This window comes from Bubalus bubalis, chromosome 8 (genome assembly GCF_019923935.1).
Source record: "Bubalus bubalis isolate 160015118507 breed Murrah chromosome 8, NDDB_SH_1, whole genome shotgun sequence".
Taxonomy (NCBI): Eukaryota; Metazoa; Chordata; class Mammalia; order Artiodactyla; family Bovidae; genus Bubalus; species Bubalus bubalis.
The window spans coordinates 43,102,839-43,127,515 of record NC_059164.1 but is presented as its reverse complement, the minus strand read 5'-3'; the positions used below and the strand labels follow the sequence as shown (position 1 = coordinate 43,127,515).

At 39.8% G+C, this 24,677-nt stretch overlaps 1 long non-coding RNA gene across 2 annotated transcripts; it reads right to left on the bottom strand.

The window, feature by feature from the left end:
• Positions 1-1,063: 1,063 nt before the first annotated feature.
• LOC112586475 lies at positions 1,064-24,629 on the bottom strand. 2 transcript variants are annotated; one of them, XR_006553062.2, is made up of 3 exons: positions 24,147-24,629; positions 1,667-5,242; positions 1,064-1,477 (listed from the first exon to the last, which is right to left on the bottom strand). It is a non-coding gene; the product is annotated as an uncharacterized LOC112586475 (long non-coding RNA). The 2 variants fall into 2 exon arrangements; XR_003110915.3 differs by lacking the exon at positions 24,147-24,629 and having other exon boundaries at positions 1,667-13,871.
• Between the last annotated feature and the right edge of the window lie 48 nt (positions 24,630-24,677).

The following is a 24,677-nucleotide window of genomic DNA, read 5'->3' as shown; positions in this document are numbered from 1 at the left end:
AAGACTGATGTAACAGTTTTATTTTCAATAGCAATGTTTACAACAAATTACAAATTATATCCTTAATAAATATTTAAACTTATGAAATAGAAATTTTGAATTTCAACTTAAAGTTATGTAAGGAGGTGAATAAGTGAAGTCGCTCAGTCGTGTCCGACTCTTTGCGACCCCATGGACTGTAGCCTGCCAGGCTCCTCTGTCCATGGGATTCTCCAGACAAGAATACTGGAGTGGGTTGCTATTTCCTTCTCCAGGGGATCTTCCCAACCCAGGGATTGAACCCAGGTCTCCTGCATTGCAGGCAGACGCTTTATCCTCTGAGCCACCAGGGAAGCCCTAAGGAGGTGAATAGTTTTTCAAATTCTTTTAGAGACACACACATGCCTGAGGATCACTTTCTAATCAATAAATACTGGACTCTCAAACATCTCCACCTCTGTGGGCGACTTTGAGCACTCCATTCTGGGCTTAAAGCGGAAGGTGGGGGTGGGAGAGACTGGTGGGAGGGTGAGATGAAGGAAGGTAGGCAGAACCAGGCCAGCAACGAGTATCTGCTGAAGGCCCTGCTCAGTGTGGCCTTGTGACTACCCTTCCTAGTGGCTGGAACTGCTGCCATCCTGTCCTTTGTAACAAAACTCACCACGAGGCCAGCAAGGGATGAGGGAGCTGTGAGGATCAGGGGCCTTCAACTCACAACCGAATTATCCCAGGCGACCAGCGCAGTTCAGTTCTGTGTTATGACTGAGAAAGTCAGAGCCTTCTTGTTCTTTCTCTCCCGTTCCCTTTCCATTGCCTTTAACCTACTAGAGTGAATTTGGCACTGCTGTGTTCTGCTGACTTCACTCATACTTGAAAATGAGTGTTGACTACCAAGTACAGAAATGGTAAAAACTGGTCTGCCAGAGCTGGAGAACCTGGCAGAAAGGGTATTTTCCACTCTTGGAGAGCTGCATGTACATTTTCTCCTCAGGTAGATACAGGGGAACCAAAGATGCTAAGCTTCTCTATCATCTCACTCTCTCACTTTAAGAAATAATCTCAAGACAACACCAAAGTGACACGATTCATTTCTGTGCAGTGTGCCTAATTTTATTGTGGTTTTTTTTTTGAGGGGCTTCTCACACTTTGCTGATTTTAATAACCAGCATTTGTGTCCCATGTTTCACATCAGTGTCTGAGCCAGTGTCTACGCGGTTGGCCATTTCTCCGCAGCCAGGACTCTCGATATAGCAGATTGTTCTCAGGTCTCTGAAGCTTGCTCTGCAGGCGCTGTTTGCTTAGGTCTTATCTCAGAGTGGTGTCGTTCTACAGGGGCTGTTAGGCCTGGCCTGGCTGCTTTTGGCTCAGCCTATGGAACTGGCTGAAGCTTGGCCCTTCTTGTTCTCCTTTGTCTTCTTGTAGTTATAACTTTTGGGGAGTATTTTTTTCTTGAACACACATGGAGTGGTCTTTTTACCTTCTTATATATCTTCACCACCTGTTAAGGCAACGGTGAGCCCAGAGGTCACTGGTTGGGAGAAGGGTTGTGGGGAAGAGTGGGGGGAAAGGGTGGGGGACTAAGGAGGAAGTTTGTGCCAGGCTGGGGCAGGATTATCTCAAGGTGAGGGAAGGGGGCAGAGGGTATAAACGGGAAAGAAGAGGAGGAGCTTGGGTAGGGTCATCTCACCTTGCCTCTTGATCCAGGCTGAAAGAGGGTCTTCCTTTTCTTCCACCGCTTGGTGCTTGTGGTTTTCGGCTCCCAAGATTGATCGGTCACTTTTGCCATGTTGAAGCCACTCAGTTGTCTGCCTGTCTGCCAGGCCTGCCCTCTGTATATATACCTCTCCCCAGGACAATGAGGAGTCACACCTGTTCTGCTTTATTTGGTCATCAGGACACTCCCGACAGCCAATGGTGGCTCTGGGGAGCTGATACATCATAAAGAACCACTCCTGAGGGGTAGAGGTGCTGGGAGGCCCACATGCCCTGGCTAGAAAAAGTACCCAATAAAGAGCCATTCCTCACTGACCTGCTGCCCCTCTTTCTCTCTCCATGTTCTGGTTGTACACAAGGCAGAGAGGGGTGTTTTCTCTAAGTCATTCCCTATGGTTCATTCTGCTGACTCCCACCTTTTATCATCACCTAGTATTTGGATATCTTACCTAAAACCAGCAAGATACAGGTAGGGCAGCCTGATCTGAAAAACCTAGGAATTAGGGAATTGGAGGAAAGTGTTTGAGCCATGGTGTCCAACATTGTCAGTCCAAACAAGAAGGCTTTGAAATACAACTCAGGACAAGATGGGTGTGTGTGCATGTGTGTGCACACTAGGGTCACTCATTCCCCCCAAATAAGATTAAAGTTATGAAATAAGATTAGGTATCTACCTACCTACCTATGTTTATGGGTACTATATGTGACTACCTTTGGAGAAATTAATTTTCAAAGAATCAGGGATTTTTAACTTCAAATTTTGTGATGGCTGATAAGCAGAGATCAGAAGTAGAAGTTCCCCTTCAGACCAGAGCTCACCTTTCTCCCTGTCTGTACTGTCCCCTCTACAAACAGCAATAATGACAAATCTATGGGCAGAAAGTAGATTAGTGATTGATTAGGGCTGGCAGGAGAGTAGAGGAAATAGGAGGTGACTGCTAATGGTATGTGACTTCTCTGGTGTGATCAAAATGTTCTGCAATTAGATTGTTGGGATGGTTACACAACTTTGTGAATATGCTAAAAATCACTGAATTGTTAATATGCCAAAAATCTCTATAGAGTATGATTTATATTAAAATATGACTTCAACCACAATTCTGATTCAAATTAGCTGATAATGCATATTTATCTCTTTCCCCTCAAGAGGCCATAGCACAATGATAATAAAAATTCGTAAAACAACAGTATGAAGAGAATGCTAGACATCATACATGTCTGAGAAAGTACATTTCTAGGAGAAGGAAAACTTGAGGAGACGTTAGCTACTGAAACAACAGGGCAGGGAACAGTGCAGTAGAGAAAAGCTGAGTGTGGTCGAGGGGACAGCCACACTTTCTGCAGAACCTGGAAGTATCTCAGTATGTGGTAGTTTAGTCACTAAGTCATGTCCTGCTCCTGTGACCCCATGGACTGTAGCCTGCCAAGCTCCTCTGTCTATGGGATTTCTCAGGCAAGAATGCTGGAGTGGGTTGCCATTTCCTTCTCCAGGGGATCTTCCCAACCCAGGGATTGAACCTCTGTCTCCTGCACTGCAGGCAGATTCTTTATCAACTGAACCAGCAGGGAAGCCCAGTGAAAGGATGAGTACCCTAGAACTCAGAAGGATGATCTTGATACTCCTCTACTAGCTATGTAGATGGCTTAGGAATGGGGGAGCGGGAAGGGACTAGGGCAGTAATCTGGTTTTTAATTATTTTGGTTATTATTATTATTCCAGAAGAGGCCTGCCCACCTGGAGCTAATGTTCCTTTAAGATCCAGGAGAATAAATTGACAGTTTATAGGAACAGACTGAGTTGCCTCATTAAAAAGGCTTTAGTGACTGGCACATCCCAAGACAAAATTTGCCTCCACATGGAAAATTTGGTCTACTGCATCAAATAAATTTAACTCTTGCTACAGCTTCATTTTCTCTTACAGATTAAAAGAGGTCCAGGCAGCCATGCCAAATTAAATTAAAATCAACAAAAGAAATCAGCTTTATTTGCCAAGATTCTAGAGGGTAAAACTACATACAAGGGTGGGAATAACATGGGGAAAATGTTTGGTTTGGTTAAAAGAAATAACTTCTTAACAATTAGGGGGAATTCAAAAGTAGAACAGACTCCTCTGTGAGGTAACAAATCTCCATTCATTGAGAACCTATGTGCTGATCAATGTTATATAAAACAACCATTAAGACTCATAGCTACACTCAGGGTTATTTTCAGTATACGCTGGGGAAAAGAGAGTTTTGTCTTAATGTCCTTCTGAGTTCTCTACCAAGCAATCACTCTTTAGCTTCCCAAAGACTTCTCTGCAAGTACCTAGACTCAACTCACCCCCTAGAACTGGAGGTAGAGTCCTCACAATAGAAGCTATCCCCTCACAATTACGCCGGAGGAGGTATGAGAGAGGCAAGCCTTCTTAAAAAAAAAAAAAAAAAATTTTTTTTTTTTTTAGTTTAAGTTGAATGGTTTTATTGAGCATAATATTTAAAAAAAAAAATTTCCCCTCATTTGTGCTTCTGTACATGTGGTAAAATGTCTTCAAAAGGGATATTCACTGTAAGTTGCTATACTGTAGTATATAACCAGCATGTTTCTCTGCCTTTTTTCTCCATGGTATTGACTTTTTTTATACGACCAAGTCTGTTATCTTGTAGAATAATCTGTATTTTTCATTTTCTTTGTGACTTCATTTAAGATAGTCACTTCCTCAATAATACAAAGACCTAGGATAAACTCTGAAATTACTTTCCTCAAGGGCTTGATTAAATTCTCAAAAGGTTACTTTCTTTCCAGGCTTGGTCTGGGGGTTGAGGGGCTATGGTAGTTCTAGGGATAAAAAGAGAAATCAGATACATTCCCTTTGCTAAGATGCTGAAGAAGCAAGATCGGTCCACTGGCCTGGCTCGAACATACAGTTAGTGATTTCTATGGTCTACTTTCTCCACCTCTGCTGCACTCATGAATCCAGGTTTCCCTTCTTCCATTTTTAATCCCCAGCAAACAATTCCTCACATGGTTGTGAGTGAGGCTTTATGAAATCAGATCCCCCATTTTTTTTTTTTTTTAAACAGGGTTTGTGAGGTCTAGTCCTTACCTACTTTTTGAACTTCAGCCTGTCCTCATTACATCCTATATACAGGTATTTATTTACAGGTATACAGACATTTATTCAGTCACACACAAGTATTTCTGCAGTGCCTATTATTTAATTTTAAACATATTATTCTATATTATTTTTTAAAAATTTTATTTTCTTTGTTGCTGCACTTGGGCTTTCTCTAGTGGTGAGTGGAGGCTCCTCTGTTGCAGTGTGCAGCCTTCTCACTGCAGGGGCTCTTCTTGTGGCAGAGCACAGGCTGTAGGCATGTGGGCTCCGCAGCTGTGCTGTGTGGGCTCTAGGGTGTGTGGGCTTCCGTATCTGAGGCACACAGGCTCAGTAGTTGTGGTGCATGGGGTTAGCTGCTTCATGCTATGTGGAATCTTCTCAGACCCGGGACTGAATTCATGCCCCCTGCACGGGCAGGCAGATTCTTAACCCACTGCGACCCCAGAGAAGTCCTAAAACACAGTTTTAGACAAAAGAGAAAGATCTTTTCCTCATAAAACTTAATGTCTTTTTGTTGCTTGAACAAGCCCAGCTCCCTCCTGAGCCCATCTCAAGGGCCTTTGCCCAAGCTCTTCCCTGCCTAGAATGCTTTTCTTTTCACTTCCCGTTCCTTTTCTGACTGTTCTATTTAAAGTAGTTTCTCTATTTGTGCAGTGGAACTCCATTTGTTTCTTTCATAGCTTATACCAGGGTGTGTGTGTGTGTATGTGTGTGTGTGTGTGTGTGTGTGTGTGTGTGTATACAGAGGTTTCTTTGTGTGTAATACATCTATCCTGTAAAGCTGGATCATGTTCACTTAGTTCACCAGGCAGAAGAGCCTGGCAGGTACAGTCCGTAGGATAGCAAAAGAGTCGGACATGACTTAGCGACTAAATAACAAATATACTTAAAACTTTTCATAATGACTGTTAGCATATCATAGGGGTTCAATAAGCACTGGCTAAAAGAATAAATTGTGATTTATGTGTTATCAGATTGACCACCTGACATCTTGATCTTAAAAAAATTAGCCGTCTAATAAATGCTATGAATGTAAAAACTGTAATTCTGAGTCTCCAATGCTATCCCCTTTCTATATGGTGCTAATTTTTATAACAAGGTAAGCATATAAAAAGTATACATAGTTTCAAATATTTACCAGCTTACAGCAATATAATTATAAGTCATGGGTGAGGGAAAAAATAACAAGATACTCAACTGGACAAACAGGTTTTTGAATCCAAAGGTAGCAAAGGTATAGTCAAATGAATAGAGAGCAAAACCAAAAATTGTTAGAAGAACTGGGGTAAACGCAGAGAAAGGGAAGTCTCTTAATGAGAACAGAGGACATTATATCCTTGACCAAGTAGATACAGGTTGCAGACTGCTGTGCTGGTCACAAACCAGGGGACCACATTAGAGACAATAGATATATTCTTATATTCCAAATGCCCTGTGGGAAAGCAACTTCAGGTATAGGCCCTATGATCATAGGTCAGTAGTGTATTTTTTTATTCCTATCACGTAAATTCCTTTTCATCCTTCTAACGTTACACAGTGACTATAAAACATACATTCACAAAATACAGAACTTCCAGGCTAGATATAAGAATCAAAGATTTAAAACATCAAAAGTCACGCTACCCTGGTGGTCCAGCGGTTAAACATCCACTTTGCAATGCAAGGAACATGGGTTCAATCCCTGGCCCAGGAAGATCCCACATGCCAGGAAGCAATTAAGTCCCTGCGTTACAACTAATGAGCCAGCGTTCTAGAGCCTGAGCCGCAACTACTGAAGCCTGTGGCTTACAGCCCGTGCTTCCCTACAGAAGTCACCACAGTAAGTTCGCACACCACAACAAAGAGTAGACCCTGCTCCTAGCAACTAGAGGAAACTCGATAAAAGTAGTGCAGCAACAAAGATCCACCACACCCCTCCAATCTTAAAAAAAAAAAAAAAAAAGGGTCTATAAAGTATTCTTTGATGGAGTGAACTGCATAATTATTGTATAATGGGCTTCCACATAAGAATTCATTTGGAGAAAGAATTCTTTTAGAAAGTCTGAAAACTACTTGTCTAAAGGACAGAAGAACTATTACAATGATACAGATTTTTTTAAAAAGTAGCATTTTAAACTGCTACTATTGATTTGCATAAATAAGGCCAAAAATTATCAAATATTCCATGTCCCATAAAGATCTAAAATGCCCAAAATAAAATATACATATCTACTTTGTACTGACATATTCATTAATCAATGTATTGCTGACTTTTGGATCTTGCTGACGTATAAACAGGCTTCAAATGTGTAATTTGAATTTAGGGTATCATTCCTGACCTTAAAAACTGTGTTTTGGAACCTCAGGCAAGTGACTAACATATGTCATATATAAAAAGGACTGGTTGTCCTTAATACTTGAAGATTATGTAGCTAGAATAAGGCATGTTTTACCTGCATTACTCCTTGCAATTATGATATAGTATTAAACTCTTCACAGCTATGACTTCTTTTGGTAGGATCCTGTTTCTGATTTTAGTTCCACTTCTGCCTAATGGGATTAAATACTTTTCTTAAATATAATTTTTTCCCCGAAAACTGCTGCAAAATTATCACCGTATCTATTTTGAGCTACAGGTTAAGTATTTCCTAATTCCTTCTGCCTTTAACATAAACTATACCAATCCCAGGGACAGGGGAGCCTGGTGGGCTGCCGTCTCTGGGGTTGCCCAGAGTCGGACATGACTGAAGCGACTTAGCAGCAGCAGCAGCAGCATATCAAACACAAATGAAAAAAAGTTATTTGCAAAGTTTAATGTTTTAAAGAAGTAAAGTACTGGAAGTCAATAAATCAATTCAACATAAGTAAATTATTGAATCCTGAGACTGAATAATTATAGGACATAAATAATTTGAAATCTTAAATATAAACCAACTCTTCTATTGCTTTTCATAATCTAATCAAGGCCTCTAAACTTTTTTTAAATAAATTTTTATTGGAGTATAGTTGTTTCACAAAGTGTTAGTTTCTGCTGTACAGCAAAGTGAATCAGCTACATGTATATCTGCCCTTTTTGGGATTTCCTTCCCATTTAGGGTACCACGGAGAATACTGAGAAAGCTCTATATAGTAAGTTGTCATTAGTTACCTGTTTTATATGCAGTAGTGTATAGAGCCTCTAAACTTTCTGATCACATAGTGTGTACTCATTTTCTAGGGTTGCTGTAACGAAGTGAATTAGGGGCCCACTCTACTGTAATATGGAGGCTTCCCTTGGTAGCTCATGTGGTAAAGAATCTGCCGCAAAGCAGGAGACTCGGGTTCAGTCCCTGGGTAGGGAAGATTCCCTGGAGAAGGCAACAGCTATCCACATTAGTATTCTTGCCTGGAGAATTCCATGGACAGAGAGGCGTGACTAGCTACAGTCCACGGGGTCGCAAAGTCGCACGACTGAGTGACTGCCACTAATATGACCTCATCTTGACCAGTTACATCAGTAATGACTCTATTTTCAACTGAGGTCACATTCTGAAATACTAGAGGTTAGGATTTCAACATAAATTCTCTGTGTGTGTGGGGAGGGGGACACAATTCAGCCTCTAACACACCATAATACATATATATTTATTTATTTAGAAATTATTTACATTCAGTACTGCAGTAAGAATTATATACACTGTAGTCCTTATAAAATTAGAAAATTTGAAAAGACAAGACAGGTAAAATATAAATAGTATTTCCTTTATGAACCCTAACATGTTGTGTTGCACATTCTGTGGATTATACACAGCTCACCAATTTCAAGGATAGTATCATCTCTTTGGCTTGGTACCTCCTACCTTCTAACATCTTCCCTCTGCTTACTTAGCCTGCCTCCTCTGTCACCTACCACATACCTGGCATTCCAACCAATCTGAAGTATTTGCATGAGCTAGACCCTTTCTCTATTCAACAACTCTGCACAGGCTGTTTCCTATTAAATGTGCTCATTCTCTTCACTTCACATGAACACACAGTGAACTCCCAGTCATTTTCTGAAATTCAGCTCAAATGTCATCTCTGGAAAGCTTTCACAGACTGTTCTGGGCAGCACAAAGCACTTTTTCAGGGCATGTTGTTCATATCTCTATTATTGTAAATTTCTATTTAATATACATGTAACACACACACATATATTTAGATTGAACTGATATTTGAACATTTTGACCTAAAAAAGATGCAATTTCATGTGGTTCAACTTAATACTTGACAACAAATCCACTGAGAGTATGGACTGTATTTCTCATTTTTATATTTCCAGTGACTATAATGGAGTTTGACAAAAGCATATATATCCTTAGTACATGCTTCTCGAAATTAAGGAAAGGCTTACACACCCCTTCCATTTTCAGATTTTCCTGTTCAAGAATGGGTAGATATTGACTTGATTCTATATGAGTTTCATTGGCTTTATTTAGTTTAATAGTATTTTAAGTTACTTTCCCTTGCTTTTGTATCTCTGTATATGCAGAAATCTCTTCAAGAGAAACACATTTTTTAAAAAACAGAAGACGCTATGTAAGTTTTGTTTGAAGCCAATATAAAAACATTTCACAACTTTACTGTTTTACTTTCAAAATACTTTTATGCTTTTGAAAAAAACATAATTAATCATAAAAAGGAATATAAACAGGAGCGCTAAATAAAGATATTAGTTATATAAAGTGTGGTATTTTAAATTCCAAAATATTTTAGTAAGAGCTAATATAAATCTAATTTTAGAACGTCAAATTTTTCATAATATTATTTGGTTTGTAAAAAAGCTGTGATAACTGAAATAGCATTTAATTATTACATGGAGAGTTAAAAGGCAAGGTATGGAGAAGTGTTCAGATAGAGTTAGGAAGCAAGACGTGGTGAAGCCTGGGAGAAATTAGCAGGAAGTGAGACGCAGATAAACATTTTCCATGCTTCCTCATTAAGCACTTAAGTTAACAAAATGCATGCAGTGAGTCTTCAGCATGCCAAGGCAGTCAAGAGCAACACAGCTCAGAGTCTGGCTCTCATCCACTGTAGAGACTCTTCTCCTTTTAAGGCACTTCATGTTTCTTATACTCAAATTACAAAACACTTGTTGCAAAGAAAACCACATTAAACATGTCATTATTTCATGTCTTCTTCTAAGTGCTCTTTCCTCAGCCTCAAGTCTTTTTCCATCTTTTTGCCTTCTAATTTTTAAAAATTCAGCTCAAATATCATCATCTCTGGGATTTTCTCCCTCACTTCTCCAGCTAGAGTTGATGATCTGTCTTCTGCATTTTCACTGTATCCAGTGCATGCCATTATTGCATTATTTTAACCACAGTGTGATAATTTAACTGTTGACATTTATCTTCTCAATTATATTATCACACAGTGCTGGGTACACTGGATACTTACTGTCATTTGTTACACAAATAAATTAGTAAGAAATGAAGTGAGAGTCTGGAATAACAAAGCACTGATGAAAAGCTTATTTGGAAACAGAAATTGTGACTACAGAGTGAAGTCCACCTTGTCTATTGCTATATTCCTAGCATTTAAGTCTACTGCTTGGCACCATGTGGGTGCTTTGGAGGTTCTAGCAGGGGAGTGTAACTACTCATATACCCCTGACCAATGAATGGTCTTCCTTACTAGGGAAGGTGGTCCTCTTTGACTGAGTGTGCAGCTTTGGGAGGGATGCACACGGAGAGGCGAGGTAGGAAGTGGACACTTGCCGAGCTAGTCAGATCAGCTGAAACAACCTTGGCAATTAAAGGAGTGACAGATGTTGCAGCCAGATTGCCTTCAGAGCCTGTAAGTATTCGCTAACTAAATACTTAAAACACATGGAAAATAAGGAAGAGCAGACTATCTAATAATGGAAGATAAACTGAAGAAGGGCATCTATAAACAAGTAGTAAGAGAAGTACCTCTAGTTTAAGAGGTAGTTATATCAAGGAATAAAGAAGCTGTAAAAAAAAAAAAAAGAAGCTGTAAAAAATAATAAGATCATTGATTAGCAAAATTTTTTTTTAAAAAGTTACTAAATATAAACACGAACTGGGGGAAGAGTCAATGTAAGTTCATGTAAATATGATTTATGCTTTCAATTAGAGTGGTCAAAGACATCAGCATGCCCACATAAATAAAAATAAAACTGTTCTTTACATCTGCAAAAAATTCTGTATCTTTTGCCACTAATGTATTTATGTTTTCCTGCTTAATGCCTCTACCTTGGGCATCAAAAGTGGTACTTAATCTCCAAATGGAGTTAGTTGTTCATTTACAAGCATACCATACCACTCGTGTCCAACCTTTTGCGATCCCAGGGACTGTAGCCTGCCAGGCTCCTCTGTCCATGGAATTCTCTAGGCATGAATACTGGAGTGGGTAGCCATTCCCTTCTCCAGGGGATCTTCCCAACCCAGGGATCGAATCCAGGTCTCCCACATTAGAGGCTGATTCTTTACTATCTAAGCCACCAGGGAAGCCCATGACAGCATACCTGTATTTTATACTGCTGCTGCATTATTTTAGGCTTGCTTTCCTATGATATACTGAAGCACTTAACTTGGTATCATCATCAAACAATATTTAAGAGGACCTGTGTACCTCTAATATTGATCCCCATGTACTGACAGTCCACTGTGAAGAAACAGAAATCACTGAATGTCTTTATCACTCACACTTTTCACATATCAAGGTAATGGGCAAGCTACGCTGGTAGAGTTTGTAAACTCAGATGGCAAGATAAAGACTACAGGACGAACTCGACCCAAGGTTACAAGAATTATACAAGGAGAGCTTACCCTCTTTGCTTGGCACTTGGACTTGTCCATCTATGCTGGCAAGGTTTCATGCCTTGGTATTCAAGGTTTCCAGGTACCTGATTTGTACCTTCTTTTTCTGTCCTCTTTCACTAACACCCAGTGACATTATTTTAGAACTTAGTGTTTTCTACTCATTGGAATCAAATACAGGGATTAAACACGAGAAAGACTAGGATCAAAATCCTAAAAATAGCAATTATAATAGACTTAATTAGAACTTGTGTTGGATTTAAAAGTTAACTTTAAAGTGGGCATTTTATGGTTTTTTTTTATTTTTAGTTTAGCTGTTTCAGTTATGCATCTATTTTTCAATCTAATGGTATACAGAAGCAATAGTTCATCTGACGGGAATCAAGAAAAGCCAGCAGTGGTGGCATCTGAGGCAAGATACATGTTGCTTCATGGCTCTGTTCATTAAATATTCAGAAAAGCTTTTCAATTAGAATCTGTGAAACTAAAAAGTAAAATCACTTTATGGCAGTCAAAGTTTTGCAATTTTCTAGCTCTACTGACATATGCACAAAACTGCTCTTCTGTGGGTCATCTCTTCTGGGAATCTGTTAGACCTGCTTCAGGATGTTCAGGTTACCCGGACTTTGCTACTGAATCATAAAGTGTCTTGAGAGTTCAAGCCACTGTTTTTATAGATCTGTTTGTCCACACCCTCTCCCACTCTCACTCCTTCCCCTAAAAATATTCTTGGCCTCGTATGAGATAAAAGCACTTGTGTCTACCAGCAACCAAAGAAACACTGCATCTTTTCTGAATGTGTTATTTCCTAAACATAAGTAACTGAAATTTCTAAAATGGTATGATCAATGTTTAGGTTTAAAAGACTTTTTTAAAAGATGTTTTAAGACTTCTGTTTCCTCTTACAAGATAGCATACATTAGAAAATCAGTTCAGTGTCAGAATAAATATGGAATCCAGTTCAGTTTTGAAAAACACCTTGTAAGGATTTTCAAAACACAGGCTGACATGAAATGTGCACAAACATGAGGCTCACACAAGACACTAAGTAAACATGATCCCCCTACCTACAGTGATGGTCTGAAAGTGTGGCTGAGACTTATGAAGCAGAGCATACTTACTTTGGAGGTAAAGTTTCCCTGTTCAAGAACAAAGCAAATGATAAGTGGCAAAGGACTCATGAATTGGATACAGGGTTGGATTTCCAATCTAGAAATTCTATGAGTTTATCACCTTTACACCTCTTTGCCACACTTAGGTTTCAAGGTTATAATATATACCTTATGCTCTACCCACCAATTCTTAGCTAAAAAGTTCCCTCTTTTCAGAAAACTGACTAGTATTACAAAACTTATGCTTTTCTTTTCAGAGATTTACAACACTGAGTAAGGCTCCTGTCATACATTTTACAGGCTTCCCATCCTTTTCCTAAAAATAAGCATCAAAATGATCTGATGTCTTTCCAAACAAGAATTCTGGCAGCAAAATTAATCTCCCAAGAGATGTTATGGATGGTTTTCAGTTACTCTATTTGGCCCCTTTTATTCTACATTTTATTCTACGTTCTTCCTGCTTGGTGGTTGCTGCTGGCTCTCCCAACGAAGCCTTTAAACAGAGGGCACTCTCATCTACAATTATCAGCTTCCCCCAAACTTAAGAACATACTCAAATTGGAAAGACTATGATTGGGCAAGCAGTTAAGCCACATTTGTTGTAAAGTGATATTAATGGTTAAGAGTTCAACTCGCCTACAATGTAGAGTAAGTAAAATATGGGCTGAAAGTTTTACATTTTGATAGTTGAGGGTCTTTCTTTTTCCTCACATCCAAGTTTCAGGCAGGAGAGAAAGGGGGAAGGGCAAAGAGGCTAAATGCCCTCTCTTCCTCTTAAATAGCTATCCTGAAAGCCTTGCCCAGACTTCCCAGGATACTCACTGTATCCCTAGGAATAAGGAAGGTTGGGTAGTCTAAGCTTTTTTTGTTTTCAAACTAGGCACATTGCACCTGAATGAAATAAAGTTAGGGTAGTAAGGAAAAAAGGGGAACAAATATTAGCCATCTCTACTACAGACATACTGAATTTGAGGTGCTTTTGACATACCTGTGGAAGATGCTAAAGTGGTTAGGTCACAAACACAAGAGGACCAGGAGGTTTACAGATATACATTGGGGAGCTGTTACTATAAAAATAATTTATTGACATTATGGCCATTTTTGTCCCTTGGACTCCAAGGAGATCAGACCAGTCAATCCTAAAGGAAATCAACCCTGAATAGTCATTGGAAGGACTGATGCTGAAGCTGAAGCTCCAATACTTTGGCCACCTGATGCGAAGAGCCCACTTATTAGAAAAGACCAGGACGCTGGGAAACACTGAAGGCAGGAGGAGAAGGGGATGACAGAGGACGAGATGGTTTGATAGCATCACTGACTCAATGGACCTGAGTTTGAGCAAGCTCCAGGAGATGGCGAAGGACAGGGAAGCCTGGCATGCTCCAGTTCATGGGGTCTCAAGAGTCAGACACAACTGAGTGACTAAACAACAATAAGGAAGAGGAACAATGTGAGGGAAAAAAAGACCCTTAAATTGAAACTTCAGAGTCTCTAGAGGAGGCACCTATAAACTATCATGAGAAGGAGCTGATATAATGAGCCTGAAATGTTCTTGAGATACACAAGTGAATAGTGGCAGTTCAATTTGAATGAAACTAAGATCATGGCATCCGGTCCCATCACTTCATGGGAAACAGATGGGGAAACAGTGGGAACAGTGACAGACTTTATTTTTGGGGGCTCCAAAATCACTGCAGATGGTGACTGCAGCCATGAAATTAAAAGACGCTTACTCCTTGGAAGAAAAGATATGACCAACCTAGACAGCATATTCAAAAGCAGAGACATTACTTTGCCAACAAAGGTCCGTCTAGTCAAAGCTACGGTTTTTCCAGTGGTCATGTATGGATGTGAGAATTGGACTATTAAGAAAGTTGAGTGCAGAAGAATTGATATTTTTGAACTGTGGTGTTGGAGAAGACTCTTGAGAGTGCAAGGAGATCCAACCAGTCCATCCTAAAGGAAATCAATCCTGAATGTTCACTGAAGGACTGATGTTGAAGCTGAAACTCCAATACTTTGGCCACCTAATGTGAAGAACTGATTCATTTGAAAAGACCCTGATGCTGGGAAAGACTGAAGGCGGGATGAGAAGGGGAAAACAGAGGATGAGATGGTTGGATGGCATCACCGACTCAATGGACATGAGTTTGAGTAAACTCTGGGAGTTGGTGATAGGGAGGCCTGGTGTGCTGCAGTCCTTGGGGTTGCAAAGAGTTGGACATGATTGAGTTACTGAACTGAATTTGAATGATAATTCTCTCCTGATGTCCCCATATCCATCTTCTATTTATTAAAAAATTTTATTTTGGATACTATGAAAGTAAAAGTAGTGAAAGTGTTAGTCACTCAATCATATCTGAGACCCCACAAGACTATAGCCCTCCAGGCTCCTCTGTCCATGGAATTCTCTAGGCAAGAATACTGGAGTAGGTAGCCATTCCCTTTTCCAGGGGATCTTCCCAACCCAGTGATTGAACCCAGGTCTCCTGCAGTGCAGGAAAATTCTTTACCATCTAAGCCACCAGGGTGTTATAAACTATACAGCTAAACAAATGCTGTTAGGGTATTTTAACTTTTTCATGTAATCCAATCTCATAATAATTAATTGTCTTTTATTTTTTTAAGTTATTTTAATTATTTATATATGCAACAACTCTACTTATAATATATGGTATATCTCAACCCTGGGACCTCAAATAGGTTCTTTTCTACTTCTTAAATTTAAGAAAGATTATAATCAGGGTAAGGGAAAGGATTTACATAATCATCACAGAGCCTAGTGCTGATGCATGCCTGAGAAATTAATAGTGAATCTGTGGTTCAATGTGTTCTCTTCTCATATATTTATATGGATGCAAACTTGATAACAATCTTATTTGTCAACAGAAAAGGCAATAATGTAATGTTATACAACTTAACAAGTTTCTTGTTCTGTAGTTAATTCCAATAGTCCTTTTAACAGGTTAGGTGTGGATGGATGCAATGCTTGTCAATAGTTTTTTTTTTTTTACTTCAGTAGTATAACAGAAGGCTTTCAGATGAATACAAAGAAACTGGTCTTAGATATTATGTTTTGTTCCAGTTCAAAGAACTTTTTGAATTTGACAATCTTTATCTTTTAAATAGATAATTTCATCTATTATATTATTTGTTGATGCTTATAAATTGGGATTTACTTCTAAAACAAAACAAAACAAAAAAACTTTTTGAAATTTATTCAGAGTTGCTTAACTGCCAAGATTCTGAAGATAGTTACAGAAGGATCAAAATTGACCCTCTTAGTCCTATTTACTACTCTATTATCCAAATAGACCTTTTCTCCTAAAAGACAAAACTATGTCAGTATTTTTCTTAGAGTCCTGATCTTCCTTATATGAGGTAAACATCCATAAAATCTCACGGTATAAACTTGGCATTGTTTGACCTATTCAGATCTGCAGCTAGAGCTATTCTGCACTTTTGGAAATGAGTTATAGAAAGGTATTCTGAGTTGTATAAACTTTCAATGCATCAGTGTGCTAACACATTGAGAAAGAGTGAAACATTTACTAAGAAAGTCACTATGACTGAAATGCACATGTAGGTATAATCAGATTCATCAGAAAGCTAAATTTTTTACTTCTTTGTATACATACCATTGCATCATCACAGAACTATTCTATCAGTTCCTGGTGAACAACTAAGTTGGTTAATCAAAATTCAGGCTGAGTCATTAACTGATTTATCCATTCAATAAACATTTGGTGAGTGTCTAATGCATACAAGGCATTTTGCTAGAGCCACAACACAGAGTACTAATCACTAAATGATCATGATATTGCTAAATGGCAGAGATACACTGGTGAATAAAAGTAAATAAGAAAGACATGGTCCTTGCCCCCAGAGAGCTTACTGTTTACTGAAGGAGACGGATGATAAAAAGGTAACAACTGTAAAATAGTTATAATCTGTGATAGAAAGAAAGAGAATGCAATGTCAGAAAATAATGAACAGAGGAAGGCCTGTCATGACATCTGAAAGAAGAGAGTAGGGGTGGGAGGGAGGAAGCATTCCAGGCAAGGAAACAGCATGGGCCAAGGGACTGAAGCAGGACTGGGAATGATCAGGGATCAGAGAGAAAGTCGTGTGACTGATGTAGCAGGAGCAAAGGTGAGTGTGGAAGAGATGTTTACCCTTTCACATGGTATAAAGGTACAAATCAACATCCTAAAACCAAGAGTCAGCAAACTATATATTGCAGGTCAAATCTATCCTGCCTGTTTTTATAGTTTTACTGGAACACTGCCCTGCCCATTCATTTATATATTGTCTATGGTGCTTTTGTGCAACAAGTAGTAGTTGCTACAGAGACATGCAGTATGCAAAGCCTGAAATATTTACTATCTGGCACTTTATGGAACAAGTCTACTGCCTCCTGTACTAAGTGTGGAGTAAATTAGAACTGACAATATGAAAGTTGAAAAAGTCAGGCTTTCCTAAAGCATAGAACCACTCTTTATATGCTGATTCACATAAGAAAAACACATAAAGATGAGCAGGTTAATGTTATAGAGGTAGGGCTTTAAGATGTCCATTCCAGAAGGGTAGAAGAGATGTCTTTAAGATTAATACAGGGTTTCATAAAGCCCAAGGACCTTTTATCCAAGCAGGTCAAGAACCTGGATAAGGCCTGAGGATAGTACACCTGCAAAGTAAAAATGCAGTCAGGCTCAGGAGTACTGGAGGACATTATATAAAGAAAAAAACAGATTCTAGAAAAACACACTAAGCACTGCTAACATATATTTATTACAGCTAGAAGTTTGCATGTATTTCTTTGCATGCATATGTGCTCAGTCACTTCAGTTGTATCCAACTCTTTGTGACCCCCTGAACTACAGCCCACCAGGCTCCTCTGTCCATGGGATTCTCCAGGCAAGTATACTGGAGTAGGTTGCCTGCCATGCTCTTCTCCATGGGATTGTCCCGACCCGGGCTTAAACCCACAGCTCCAGCATCTCCTTCATTACAGGCATCTTTACCCACTGAGCCACCTGAGAAGCCCATTTATTTGCTTAGCGTCTATCATTTTTAGCAACTGACAAAGGTAGGGCTGTGAGTTAAAAAATGAATAAAACTCTTCAGTTCAGTTCAGTCGCTCAGTCACGTCCGACTCTTTGTGACCCCATGAATAGCAGCATGCCAGGCCTTCCTGTCCATCACCAACTCCCGGAGTTCACTCAAACTCACGTCCATCGAGTCGGTGATGCCATCCAGCCATCTCATCCTCTGTTGTCCCCTTTTCCTCCTGCCCCCAATCCCTCCCAGCATCAGAGTCTTTTCCAATGAGTCAACTTTTCACATGAGGTGGCCAAAGTACTGGAGTTTCAGCTTTAGCTTCATTCCTTCCAAAGAAATCCCAGGGCTGATATGCTTTAGAATGGACTGGTTGGATCTCCTTGTAGTCCAAGGCACTCTCAAGAGTCTTCTCCAGCACCACAGTTCAAAAGCATCAATTCTTCGGCGCTCAGCTTTCTTCATAGTCCAACTCTCACATCCATACATGATCACTGGAAAAACCACAGTCTTGACTAAACGGACCTTTGTTGGCAAAGTAATGCCTCTGTTTTTCAATATGCTATCTAGGTTGGTCATAACTTTCCTTCCAAGGAGTAAGCGTCTTTTAATTTCATGGCTGCAGTCACCATCTGCAGTGATTTTGGAGCCCAAAAAGATAAAGTCTGACACTGTTTCCACTGTTTCCCCATCTATTTGCCATGAAGTTTTGGGACCAGATGCCATGATCTTCGTTTTCTGAATGTTGAGCTTTAAGCCAACTTTTTCAATCTCCTCTTTCACTTTCAACAAGAGGCTTTTTAGTTCCTCTTCACTTTCTGGCATAAGGGTGGTGTCATCTGCATATCTGAGGTTATTGATATTTCTCCTGGCAATCTTGATTCCAGCTTGTGCTTCTTCCAGCCCAGTGTTTCTCATGATATACTCTGCACAGAAGTTAAATAAGCAGTGTGACAATATACAGCCTTGACATACCCCTTTCCTATTTGGAACCAAGCTACCTTAACCAAAGCAACTCACTTTTTTTTAGATCAAAAGTCAGACAAAGCTATCTGACCCACAGATATGTTTGTCTTGTCTTGGGTAGTTTCTTAGGATACCTCATAATAAAAAAAAAAAAAAATTAAGGGACTTTCCTGGTGGTCCAGTGGTAGATTCTGTGCTCTCAACACAGGGAGTGCAGGTTTGATCCCTGGTTGAGGAACTAAGATCCTACATGCTGCATGGTGTGGCCAAAAATATATATAAATGAATAAAAATAAATGCACACTCCCATTCATTAAAACATTTTGAAAAAAATCTAGATATTTAGCAAGTAGGCTTGCTTCATTTCTATATTGCTACAATCAGCATTGTACTTTGTAGATATAGATAAGGCATATAATTCTCAGTTTCCAGTTTTCACTACTTCCTATTATATTACATTCAGCCTGCCTTATTATTTTTTTTAACCTATCAAGAACATTTGTTTGTAATCTCTGGTCCTCATCTTTTCATAAAGATCACAAATCTGTTCTTTATATAATTCTTTTCAACATTTATTTTCTAACCATGTCCCAGATACTATGCATACAAATACAAATAACACATCATCCCTGCCCTTGAGGAGCTCTCAGGCTAGAACCTGAGACCAATGCGTTAAATGATCCTAGGCAGAATGATGACAGCACAAAGGAACAATCAACTCTACTCCGGCAGGTCAGGAAGCACAGTACTAGGGAGATGCTTGGACCCAACCTTGGAGGGGTATTCCAGGCAGATAGAGCAACAAGGAATGCTACTCTTTTGGCAATTACGCATAATTCAGAATAGATGAATCAGTGGAAAGATGCAGGAGGGTGAGAGCGATAGGATTGCTAAGGTTATATCAAGGATGGCTTGTATTTACACTAGAAAGAGTGACTTTTATCCCATATGCCAAAGGGAATTAGTGAAGAGACAGTGGCATAATCAGGTTTATGTTTCAGAAATATAATTTTGGAAGCAGCATGGAGGACAGTTACTGATGGAAGACTTCCAGTTAGGAAGGTATCAATGACAAAATCCAAACTGGTTTGAGGCCTGAAGGCAAGAGGCAGCAATAGGAATGGAAAAGAGAAACTGGCTAGAGACAGTGGCTGACTAACGAGGAAGATGAAGGGGGGAAAATGTCAATAAAGACTACTCGCAAGCTTGTACTCGAATGATGAGGTGTATAAAAAAAATGCAGGAGAATTAACGCATGGGAGGATGAAAATGGGTGGTATAAAATCTGAGGTGTAAGTGGCTACAAATGTGGCGATACCCATTTGGCATCTGGATAAGAGTCAGGAATCATGTGGAAGGCCAAGGCAGGAGACAAAGACTAGGAAACTGTCAGCATTTATGATAAATCAGAATACACCAAGATGCATACTATCATAGAGGGGTGTGCAGAGTCAGATAAAGAGCAACTACATATTCCTAAGAATCCCCAACTCTTACATGGAAGAGAGGGAGTGATGCTTAGCAGAGAAGCAGGTAGATATGGGGCAGGGGTAGCAGTATAAAGATGAAGAGAATCAGAGTACCAGGAATTGAGGTGATGGCAAAGGTGTGGTGCAGATTATATACCTAGATTTTAGGCTGGATAGAGAAGAAAATATAGAAAGGATGAATTTGTGTAGGGTTGCCAGATTTACTGGAAACTAAAAAGGGACATTCAGCTAGATTTGAATTTCAGATAAACAAAGAATACTTTTTCAAGTATAAACATATCCCAAATATTGTATAATACATACTTATACTAAAAATTTATTCACTGTTTAATTGAATTCAAAATTAACTGGGGGCAGGGGATTAACTGCTTGCTGGGTATCTGAAAATTTAACTGAGTGTCCTGTATTTTATCTGGCAATCATAATTAATTGAAAAGGAAACATGTAGAGATGGGAGTTCTCTTGAGGTTACAAGGCAAGGGCATATTGTAGAGGACTGAGAAAGCAGAATATTAAAACACTGCAGTTCAGAATTTCAGAGATGGAAGAGTGATGAAAAGGATCAAGAAGGGGTCCATTGGAATTTGTGGCTGAAACAGAATGGAAATATAAGTCCAAGGAGAAACACTGAGACTAGAAGAATAGTACATGGTTCATTAGCATGGACACTGACTTCAGTTAAAATGATGGTTGGAGGATAAAGGGGATGAATATGTAGCAAAGTTTTTAATAATTAAAAAATATAGTAGAATATGGGAGAGATTAAAAAATATATATATATAGTCTGTATTCTTGTCTGACACATGACAGCCAAGTGTCAGACAAGAAGATGGAGAAATTGGGTAAAGGGAGTATGTTTTCATAGAACTGCTGTTGTAGAGGAGTGAAAAGAGATGGGAGAGATGTGAGTTAAAAAAAACAACAGGCAGAAAGAAATGGGGATGAGAAGCAAAGGAACAAACAAGTTACTAATCTAGTCCTGACAGGGAGGGAAGGCTTCTCCAAGTAAATGAAGCGTAGCTTGAGCTGAGATCCAAAGGATGTGATGTCTTACAGGTACCTCATCTTCATCAGCTGCAAGATCAAAGAGCATCCCACACTTGTCATATTTTCAGTGTTTCCTAGTTCAATGAATGGTTCCACTGTCTGTCAAGTCATGCAGGTTAGAAATATAGGAGGTATTCGTGATACCTGCCTCCATTACATCCATTATCCAAATCATCACATAAGCATCAGGCAAAGAGAAAAGCATTCTATGTAGAGGAAACAACATATGCAATATTCCTAAATTGAAAGATAGTATGGTGCATTCTGGAAATTAAAGACCATTAACTTAGAAATAGAAGAGGAAAGGGCTAGATCATGATGGGTTTTGTAGGTCAATTAAGGATTTTGTTGTTTATTTTAAGATCCATGGAAGCCATACACAGGTCTGAAGCAGCAAAGTGACATGTTCAGATATATGTTTTGAAAAGTGTATTCTGGGTAGAATGGCCAGTAGATTTGAGAAAATTAGAAAAGGAGACGACCAGATAAAAGGCTAGTGCAATTATCCAGGTGAGAGGGATGGTACTTGAAACAGGGTACCAACACTGGACATGGAGAGAAGTGGATGGTTTCAGTGCTAGTTGCTGAGACCTGGTGGCTCAGAAAATAAAGAATTCACCTGCAATGCAGGAGACCTGGGTTCAATCCCTGGGTCGGGAAGATCCACTGGAGAAGGGAATGGCTACCTACTCCAGTATTCTTGCCTGGAGAATTCCATGGACAGGGGAGTCTGGCAGGCTATGGTCCATGGGGTCACAAAGAGTTGGACACAACTGAGCAACTAACACTTAATACTTAGTGCTAGTAGAGATTAAGGAGAAGGTGATGGCACCCCACTCCAGTACTCTTGCCTGGAAAATCCCATGGATGGAGGAGCCTGGTGGGCTGCAGTACATGGTGTAGCTAAGAGTCAGACATGACTTAGTGACTTCACTTTCACTTTTCACTTTCATGCATTGGAGAAGGAAATGGCAACCCACTCCAGTGTTCTTGCCTGGAGAATCCCAGGGACCGGGGAGCCTGGTGGGCTGCCGTCTCTGGGATTGCACAGAGTCAGACACGACTGAAGTGACTTAGCAGCAGCAGCAGCAGTAGAGATTAAGCCAGTAGGATTTGGTGTTAATAGTAGGAATTCTCTCCTAGTTCAATGTTGTTAGGAATTATCTAGTTGTGAGGGAATGACTGATTCCAGGGGAGAGAAGAGATAACTGAGCATGTTTTGTAACAGTACTGCCCTTAGACTTGGGTAAGGACCCTCCTTCTGCTACAAAGGGCAGGGAATCCATGAGGTCAAGGGGCCATGTCTGCCAGGAGCATGCACACCTCTTTCAGAGTGGCTAGATTTGAGGGCAGATGGAATAGCTGACTACCCATCACTATTTGCAGGGGGTTTAGGGAGGGGCGGGCTTCCCTGGTTGCTCAGAGGTTAAAGCATCTGCCTGCAATGACGGAGACCTAGGTTTGATCCCTGGGTCGGGAAGATCCCCGGGGGAAGGAAATGGCAACCCACTCCAGTATTCTTGCCTGGAGAATCCCATGGACGGAGGAGCCTGGTGGGCTACAGTCCACAGGGTCGCAAAGAGTTGGACACGACTGAGAGACTTCACTTAGGGATGTGGACATGGCTTAAACATGTCGAGTGGGGTGGGTGAAGAAGCTTGGAATGGGAAAAGAATAGTGTCAGTCTGAGGACTCTAGAAGTCTGAGAATTCTAAATGTAAACTTGGCCTTCCAGATAATTATTTATGGAGATTTGTGAAGGTAGTAGAGTAGAATATATTTTTAACAATAGTTTGATGATTCATAACTTAAATATTTAGACACACGGTCTTTGGGCCTCTGTAACCATACTCTTGCTCAGGCTCTACAAATTTAGGGTCAGAACTGATAAGAGAGTTTAACAGTATAAAAGAGTATAGTGCAAGTAGTAACATATTCAGATGATAGTTCACTTTAGCTGGACCCTTTAAGAGATAAGACTTTCCAGACTTTTGCATGGGTATAAATTTCTAGGTGCTATATTAATGTATATAAGAGACCCTTTCCTATTCCTGGAGGGCCAACAGTTATTTTAATTGTAGTGATTTCAATGTGATTTTGAAAAGCTTCTTAAATATCGCAGAAGTTTAGAGTGCAGAAGGGATTTGGTGGTCATGCAATAAAATTTTCTCACTTAATAAATAAACCAGAAGTTCTGACAGAAAATGAGCACCCTGACAGAAATCACAAAGCTAGTCAATACCACATCATTTCCAGTCCCATACTCTTTGTCCACTCTTGCACCAATGTCACTTTTCAGGTAGATATCTACTGCCAGTCAACTCCAAAAGTTTACACTTGCTTTTATTGTTTTGCATTTTTAAAAAGTACAGTAAATATTTTTCATTACTTTAAAAATTCGAGGTACCTCAAAAAAGTCTATAAAGCAATATTAAGTTTTGACTCCAAAATATTCTTAAAACCAACCCCCTTTATCCCTCAAAAGTGAACACAAAATTAAGAATTCCAACTTCATGAACTCACAAGAAGTGGGAATTCTGGAAAGTTACTTTTAATTGTTTTCTACAAAGTTACAGGCAACTTAGGGCACCTTTTGGGATTCAATATATTCTCTGGTCATCTACTCATTTGACTACTTTTATATATATATATTTCTTTGACTTTTGGGTCTCATAATCGTGCTTTCACTTTGGTTGCAATTACTGTAACTCATCTCCTCAAATTCTTTATCTTCTAAGCTACAAATCAAAGCACACACTTACAAAACATCAAACACTCAGACTGCTAACTAAACGCTAAAATACACACAAAACCCTCTTTCTTTTCAAACATCGCTATTGAAATTTTAAGGGTATCTGAATTATAATAGTTAAAAAAGAAATTTCTCTAGGAGAGTCTTACCTTCAAGCTGGATAGTAATTCGAAACTTCTAGGTTTGCAAGTTATTTCCCTCAAAGCATTAAAGATGATCTTAGCAAGACAGTAACGCGTCTTGTCAGGACACCAAGCGATCTTTAGCCCCTCCCATCAACCGACTACTGCCTAATAGAAGAAAGGGTTTAATTTCCGGCAAAATTTTCTCCTCACAGCTGAGAATCGGCGAAATTCGGCTTTTAGAGGGGGAAAAGAGAGGGGAGGGACCAAAAGGACCCCAGGGGAAAAGGAGGAAAGCGGTACAAGACAAAGTCGTCGAGGCAGAGACCAGCGAGACCTGGGTTCGGCCTGACTCAGTGTCTGGAGTGAAGGTTCCTCTCAGACATTCACTGGGCCCCCGAGTTCACGCGGGCTACAACTCGAAGACCCTCCCCTCACAGCTTGCTCCGCCACTAACTACGCCCGAAGGACCTGTGACCTCCAAAACGGGTATGCTAGGCGATTCTCCACACAACTTCGGCTAGAAATTCGAGCTTTTGATTGGTTCTTGGAGATATC